This window comes from Bos indicus x Bos taurus, chromosome 1 (assembly GCF_003369695.1).
Source record: "Bos indicus x Bos taurus breed Angus x Brahman F1 hybrid chromosome 1, Bos_hybrid_MaternalHap_v2.0, whole genome shotgun sequence".
Lineage (NCBI taxonomy): Eukaryota > Metazoa > Chordata > Mammalia > Artiodactyla > Bovidae > Bos > Bos indicus x Bos taurus.
This window is the reverse complement of record NC_040076.1, coordinates 20080468-20088957: the sequence shown is the minus strand read 5'-3', so window position 1 is coordinate 20088957 and position 8490 is coordinate 20080468.

The window sequence follows — 8490 nt, the reverse complement described above, 5'->3', positions numbered from 1 at the left end:
GAACAAATGCCACAAGATTTTATGTAAACTGGCTCATTCAAAATTAGAAACAGCATAGTCATTTTGAGTTTAAAAGATAGGCATGGTCAGTCCAGAGACAGTTTCTGAAATTTTCTAGACAAAACATGAATGATGGTAGCTTTTAATGTGTCTTGGATTGAAAGTCTTTAATGTGTAGAAGTCAAGCCATACAAGGTTTTGTTTCTGATTTATGGAGATAGTTTCTCTGAAAGGGTTGAGAGGGAGCTTATGCTATTTGTTGCCCAATTCTGACCTCTAGTTTTTAGTTCTTGATTTTATTTTTAGCTATTTCATTATTCTTCCCTGCCATGTTCATAACAAAATTCCATTTTTTCTTAACTTAAGCTGAGCAATATTTCATTGCTCACATTCAGAAGTGACTGAAATAAGGTAAGATGTTATTATAGCTAATGAGTGCTGTTTAGTTTGATAAATGGCTTACATAGAACTAGTCATAGAAAATTAACTCTGAGATTGCTCAGAGATCATTGAGACCAATGTCCTCTTAGATGTAGTTGAGTAAATTGGCCTTGGAGATGTTCCATTAGCTTGTGATTTCAAAAAAGAATCCATCTGGCTATATTGGATAAGTGAAAAGTGAAGTCGCTTAGTCGTGTCCGACTCTTTGCGACCCCGTGGATTGTAGCCTACCAGGCTTCTCCGTCCATGGGATTTTCCAGGCAAGAACACTGGAGTGGGTTGCCATTTCCTTCTCCAGGAGATCTTCCTGACCCAGGGAATGAACTGGGGTCTCTCGCATTGTAGGCAGACGCTTTACTGTCTGAGCCACCAGAGAAGTCTGCTAATATCTAATGTAGCATTAGAAGGAGAAATTTGGAGAAGAGGACTGAAATACAAGTCCATGGTCCAGACTATAATAAAGTCTGAGAACTGATTCTTTCTTTCTTTCTTTTTTAAATATTCAGTGCTGTTATGTGATTTAATCCTTATGGAAGTCCCTAAAGTTTCATGATCGAGACTACCTCACACCTTCTCCAGAAGAGAGGAGATGAGAAGCAGGCTGTGTAACCTAACAATAGCACACATTTCCTGCCCTGGGCGTCCATGCTCTTCCCTCACCCTCTATAACCACCAAAGTGAACCCTCCAAACAAGGCTATGGTTGGTTCCCTTAAGACCCACCAGAGGGAACATATTAGGCAAACATTCCTTTAGGATTTCATGGCAAAGTTGGCCCAAACAAAGTAGGATCATGAGTGAGGAGAAAGATAATAAGGTCAGCCTAAGGAGAGGACATCGTGGAAGAGGCTACTGTGGGAGTAGGAGGAGAGTCCGCTGTTGATGGTGGCTAAGGAAGGGCTGGCCCTAGATCTCTTGAGAAGAACATCATGAAATAGATTCTGTGAAAACCGAGTTGGCTAAGGGAAGAGCTAGTAGGCTAGGTGGAGAGTGAGTCATGGTTGGAGGGCAGGAGAGAAGGGGGCAGTGAGGAGCTCTGCTGAGAATGGCAGACATAATGATTCTGCCCTGGAACTGGGGGTCGCGATGGGTTAGGGGGTGGCCATAAGTGGGTCTGAGAAACTGTGATAGGGTCAGTTCACAGGAGACTGTAACAGAGTCTCTAGGCCCCATTAAGTGTCTAAGAGAGTCCTAAGGGCTTTGTAAAAGTGTATGCTAGGAAGGAGGACCCATGCCAGAACCCCTGAAGAGATTGGAGGGCTGGAATAGTGCCTGGTCAATGGAAGAAACGATATGTGGAGTCTAGTGGGAACCTGGTGGGCAGTGATTGGGTGTCTGGGAGGCTGGGGGGCTGGTCTCTTCACAGGGTATCTCTGCTAGGGTGGGAAAGAGCAGCACCACAGGAGCCAAAGAGAAAGACTGAGAGGCATGGCAAGGCAATAGGATCGCTGAGCAGCTTGAGCATGTCTTACCCGGTGTCCACCAAGTGGCCATCGTAGCACCCTCCTCTTCATAGGAAGCCATCTGGGAACTTATAAACCAAAAGCAGATCAAATTAACAAAGTAAAATGTCCATATGTTAATTTAAAATGGGAGATGAACATTGATTGTGACAGTCATCTAAGAAGGTACTTAATTGCCTGTGTATTCATTGGTCATACATAAATATATTACCTAATTCTTTGCTGAGAGAAGCTTTATGCAATGATATCCCAGTGGCAACAAGCTCACTGAGTACCCAGACCTTGGTTTCTACATACTATTGTCTGCTAAATACATCAGAATTCTTAAGCTGATTCTTGGATTGAGTCTGGGAAATACAAGATGAGCCTGGAGTGCCTTGTGGTTATAAAAAGTAAAAAAAGAGCTCCCCAAAAGGGGGAGGTGGATAATTGCCAAAAGGACAAAGGAGCAACTTGAAAAATCCCAGTAGTCAAAGCAACAAAAAATGTAAGCAATAAAATAGATAATGTAGTGTGGGCCTGTATGCTCAGTTGCTTCAGTTGTATCCAACTCTTTGCAACCCTATGGACTGTAGCCCACCAGTCTTCTCTGTCCATGGGATACTCCAGGCAAGGATACTGAAGTGGGTTGCCATGCCCAGGGACCAAACCCAAGTCTCCTGCATCTCCTGTGGATTCTTTACCACTGAGCCATGGGGGGAAGCCCAGGTAATGAGGTATTGGATTATAAACCAAAGTATAAAATAAACAGTCATGACTCCATATTGATATAAATAAATGACTGATAAGTAAACAGGGAGAAGAATCAAATCTTTCTTGAAGAATATATCCAAAGAATTTATGTAGGTTCTTTCTCTTACATGTGGTTGAACTGTATTCCCATCCTACTTCCTACACTTCAGGGTAGGCTAGATTTAATCACTTACCTCCAAAACATAGAGTAGGGAATGGGAAGAATAACTATTTTTCAGTGCAGAAACCTGGCAAATGGTACCTTAACCAAGTGATGAAAGTTAACATTGTTAGTGATTTCATGTGGATATCATGTAAGGGTGCTTACACCTCACCTAGTTGGCATTGAAAAAAAAAAAAATAGAGCCTATTTTCAGGGCAGTAATAGAGGCAAAGTTGTGGGCTTGTGGACACATGGGATGGGGGACCAAAGAGGGGAAGATGAATTGAGAGAGTAGCATTCACATATAGGCATGATCATGTGTGAAATAGACAGCTAGTAGGAAGCCGCTATGTAACTGACTCTGTCATGGCCTAGAGGGGTGGAATGAAAGGGTGGGAGGGAGGCTCAAGGGGGAGGGAGTTTGTGTATACTGATTCAGGTCATTGTACAGCAGAAACAAACACAACATTATAAAGCAATCATATTTCAATTAAAAAGAAACAGAACACTAGTCTAATCATGAGAAAAACATAAAAGCACCTCAGTTGAGAGGACATTGTGTGGGATACCTGGTGAATACTTCTCAAAAAGTTCATGGAAAAAAAAAAAAATGGAGAAACAGTCATAGACCAGAGAGAGATTAAGAAGACTTGGCAACTAAATGCTGGTGAAATCCAAATAAACTCTAGAGTTTAGTTAAGAAGTAAACAGTCATGTGCCAATGTCAGTGTCTTAGTTTTGACAAATGTACAATAATAACGCAAAATGTTAACCACTGGGCCACTGGGGATATTGGTTGAGGGGATATACAGGAAAACACTCTGCATGATCTTTGCAAATTTTGTGTAAACCTAAAATTATTCCAGAATAAATGTTCATTAAAAAATAAAAGTATGTTGAATATTCTTAACAAATAGTTTCATTAATTTATGAACTGTCCTTTTTGACCATACTTTTTGTTAAATGTGATTGCATTTAGATAAAAATACATGGGAAACACCTCAATATGCTCTTCTCTTTAGCTGCTTCTTTTTCTGGCACTACATAGAGAGTGCCAAACCTCTCCTGTCATCCCTTATTGTGGTCACGAGTCAACAATATGATCTGAAATTAGTATTGAATAGAAAGAGACAAGGGGGGCATTGGCATTTCTATTTTCATAAACGTTAGCAGATGGAGAGTCAGGAGGTCTTTCCAGCCACAGCCAGTGGGTGGTTTCAGAGTTTGCTTCTCAGCGTGCTCTCTTTTGAATGATGGTGGCAAATTACATATGACTTTATTAAGCACCTTTCACTTTTCAGAAGAAAACTGCTTTTCATTAAATGTAATATAATAATAGTTATATTCGTAATGACACAACCATTCATCATAAGAACCATATTTTTTTTTTAGTTACTGTAGAAATCACCTTAGATTATGTGTTGAGCCTGTTGCAAAGTGCCAGTGCAACATAAATTGTCTCCAGTATGATTTTTTTTCCAACTTGAGTGCAAAGTAAAAATAAAATCCTAGAACTCAAAAGCTCAAATCACCATCTAGGAGAAATTTGGAGCAAAAACATTAATTAGAAATGTCTTCTATGAAGAATTTAGAGTTGAAAATAGAGGGTAAGAACTGCTTCTGAAATATGTTTGAACCTGTGAACTTAAGCAGGTTTGTGAGGTAAGGAGAGTCAAGATATATTTTTTATTAAAATCCAAGTAATATTAATAGCACTAGTACATGCATGCTAAGTCACTTCAGTCGTGTCCTATTCTTTGCAACCCTATGGACTGTTGTTCGCCAGACTCCTCAGTCCATGGAATTCTCCAGGAAAGAATCCTGGAGTGAGTTGCCATGACCTCCTCCATCCAGGGATCAAAGCTGCATCTCTTATGTCTCCTGCGTTGGCAAGCAGGTTCTTTACCACTAGTAGCACTTGGGAAACCCAATAGAGCTAGTACCTGGAATAAAATCAAGCCTTGGTAGTAAAACTATTACAAAACTTACACAGTATTCTTAACTCTTAAAATTGTGTGCTGCTGTTATTTTACTTATCTTTACGATGCTTTGCAGAAAGTTCTCTGAAGAAATATGTTACATTATGTGATCTCTGAGAATTGAGTTATTAGAATTATTTGTGCATCCTGTGCTTAAACAGATGCTACTAGGAAAACTCAATCAATTAAACAAGTAAGCAAAATAAGCTGGGTTTTTAATCTTTTCTTCTGCTCTGTGTATGTTCTTGTTTTGTTTTTTAGTAGTAAACAAGTAGATCTTTTGTAATAAAAGTTAGTAAAAATTACTTAATACACAAAGTTCAATGACCTCCATCACTTACCTGATTAAATAGTGATGAACATAAACACTACTCACTAATGCTCACACTTAGCTATAATTTAGAAGATTTGAGGGACTCCCAGATTAATCCAAACCTCTAAACATGTTTGGAAAAAAGATATACTGTATCACCAAAAAGAAGCAATGCAGTTTGACTGTACCGTGTCCTTCCATTCTGTTATTTTCTGGAGCCAGATTTGTTGCTAGGACTTTTTGTTTCCAACAAAGTTTTACTGTTTTTGATAACAGAAATTATTTCTTTTTAACTCTAAATAAAGTCAGAGCAATCCTTATCTAAAATTCACAGGAAACTCAATATATGAATATCCCATAGTCGGACACAACTGAGTGACTTCACTTCCTTCCCTTTATGACCTCCAATATAACTTATGCAACCTAGAACTCATCATTTACAAATTTCTCAAAAGTTACAAATATATAAACAACACTGCTTTCATTCCATTGCTTAAATGTGAGAAATCCTGGAGAACCTTTTCCTTTTTCCTATTTTTTTTTTTTTAAATCACCAAAGTTGCCTATTTATTTTCCGAAATCTCTTTTGGAATCACAGCTTCTCAGCCATTCTGTCCACAACCACCTCATCAAGGAATTAAGCTTGTCATTTCTGTACCATCAGTTGATCCTCCTACTCTCAATCTGCCTAGTGAGATTGGCTATTTAGATTCCTGAGATTGTCACCCTGCAAGGATCTGTGCTAGAACTGAGGGCATCAGCTGGGATTTCAGGATAATCACACTCACCTTTACTTATCTACTTAACTTACTTTCCATTCAGTGAGATGTTTTTCTCTGTTTCCTAAACATATTACACTTTCTCCAGTTTTCACCAACTGCTTGACTCCTTCTAGAAATTTTTCTTAGCTTTCTTTTATCTAAATGCTCATATCAAAGCTTTATCCTTTCAATCTGCCCACTGAGCTGTCTTTGATCTACTACACTTACAATCAGCAGGATGCAAATTACCATTACTTAATGATTGCTGTTTATGTACTATTAAAATGTTATCTTTGAATGGATTATAAATACTTGGGTAGTTTAGTTAGTGTTAGTAGCTCAGTCGTGCCCGACTCTTGCAACCCCATGGACTGCAGCCCACCAGGATCCTCTGTCCATGATCCAGGCAAGGATACTGGAGTGGGTTGCCATTTGCTTCTCCAGGGGATCTTCCCAACCCAGGGATCGAACCCGGGTCTCCTGCACTGCAGGCAGATTCTTTACCGACTGAAATACAAGGGAAGCCCCAAACCCATGTCTTGTATCCTGCTGTCTATCTCACAGTGCTAGCATAGGGCTAAGAGCAATAAATATTTGGCTGAGCAGAAAAGCTATTTTAGTGCCTCAGGGAGTTTTATAATTTATGAGTGAGAGCAGACATAATTTCTTTCAAATTTTCATTTGAGATGCAGTCAAAGAATGGTGAAGATGAAGATTAAAAGAAATCAATGCCAGTCTGAGCAATTCTCCTCTCAGGTTAACCTATCAAAATAAGGAGCTTGTTGTGGTATATACGTGCAGGCTGCAAGAATGTATAATGGGACAAAAAGTTTTTTGGTTTTTACCCAGGCATGTTGTTGGGATTTCCCAGGTGGTACTAGTGGTAAGAACTTTCCTGCCAAAGCAGGTAGATGTAAGAGATGAGGGTTTGATCTCTGGGTTGGTAAGATCCCCTGGAGATGGGCATGGCAATCCACTCTGTAGTCATACCTAGAGAATCCCATGGACAGAGGAGTCTTGAAGGCTGTAATCCATAGGGTCGCAGAGAGTTGGACATGACTGAAGCTACTGAGCCCACCATACTGGTAAGTTCAGGCAAGCAAGCGTTTGGCTAGTACCTCATTTTCAAATGTTTTCATTTTATAAAGTATTTTAAAAATATGCAATTATCACAAGATGCAGTTAGATAAGAATTTCCCATTCTACTCTCAGAAATTGCCTCAAAGCAACAGAAATAAGAAGAAAACATGCAAAATCAACTAAACATGTATCAAGGAAACTCAACACAACAAATGTATATCTGAAACACTAAGTTACAAAATGGCTGCCTAAATTGATGAATAAAAGAAACACTAGTTCAGAAAGATGTTTAACAGAGGGTACCTACCACTGCAGATATCATTTTTAAAAAGCCTCTTAGCCTGTGTTATCTTAAAAGTGATATGTCTCTGTATAAATCCAATACTTGGAAGAGGTCCTGTGCTTGAGTTAATTTCAAAGACAAGACAAGAAGATGAACTCCAACAATAAAACATTTAAGATATATATGCAGGAAACAGTCTTTTACTGAGCCTATCAGGGACCAGAGAGATTGAATTTTGAGTATCACTATAGCTGTCAATCTCAGTTGATTGGGGTTAGGAGGCTACAAGGGTTAATAATGGCCTAGGGAATTCATTTGCATGAACAACCCTGAGATAGTAGGCAGATACCTTCTTGCTTTGTAATAGGGTCCTAGCCCTTGCCTACATAAAATTTTTGTAAATATGTGTTCCCAGAGAAAAACTCTTACATTAGCTGAAATAAAGTGAATAAAAAGGAGCTCAAACAAAAGGAACACAAAGGGAAGAAAAGATATAAAAATTTAAAAGTATAAAGGATTATAGAAAACTGAGAAATATGTAATTCAAACAAACAGAATTCAAATATGCACAGTTTGTATCACAGAAAGAAAATAAATGAAATAATGTAACAGAAAAAAAAATTCAAATGAAGTTGAGAGAATTACCAAGGAATCAAAGAAGAACAGATCTGCATATTGATCCAGGAAAACTAAAAAGATAATTCATGAGGAAAATTACTTGTAGACAGACTGAAAAAAATCAAAATAAAAACTTCTAGAGAAAAAATAGTCAGACTAGTTTCATATTTCTCCAACACACAAGACTAGAAAATGGTGGAAAAATGCCAAGAAAAATGTATGGAAATAAATGTTCAGAAAGCCAATGTATGTGTGTATTTAAAAGCAGTGAGAAGCATTTTGATTATACGGGAATTCAGGGAATATTGTTTTCAGAAAGCTATCTTGTAGAAACCACTTGCAAACCAACTTTGAACAACCAACATATGAACTGAGAGCAACAGAAAATAGATCATGCACAGTATTAAACACAAATAAATCAAGTAACTACATTTACATAAAATAGCATCAGTATGTAAACCTGACATAACAAAAATGATATAAAATAATAGTATTCAGGGAATATTAATTATTATTAGCTAATTATTAGTAGTAGCTAAAGGCAAAGGAGAAAAGGAAAGATATACCCATTTTAAAGCAGAAGTCCAAAGAATAGCAAGGAGAGATGAGAAAGCCTTCCTTAGTGATCAATGCAAAGAAATAGAGGAAAACAATAGAA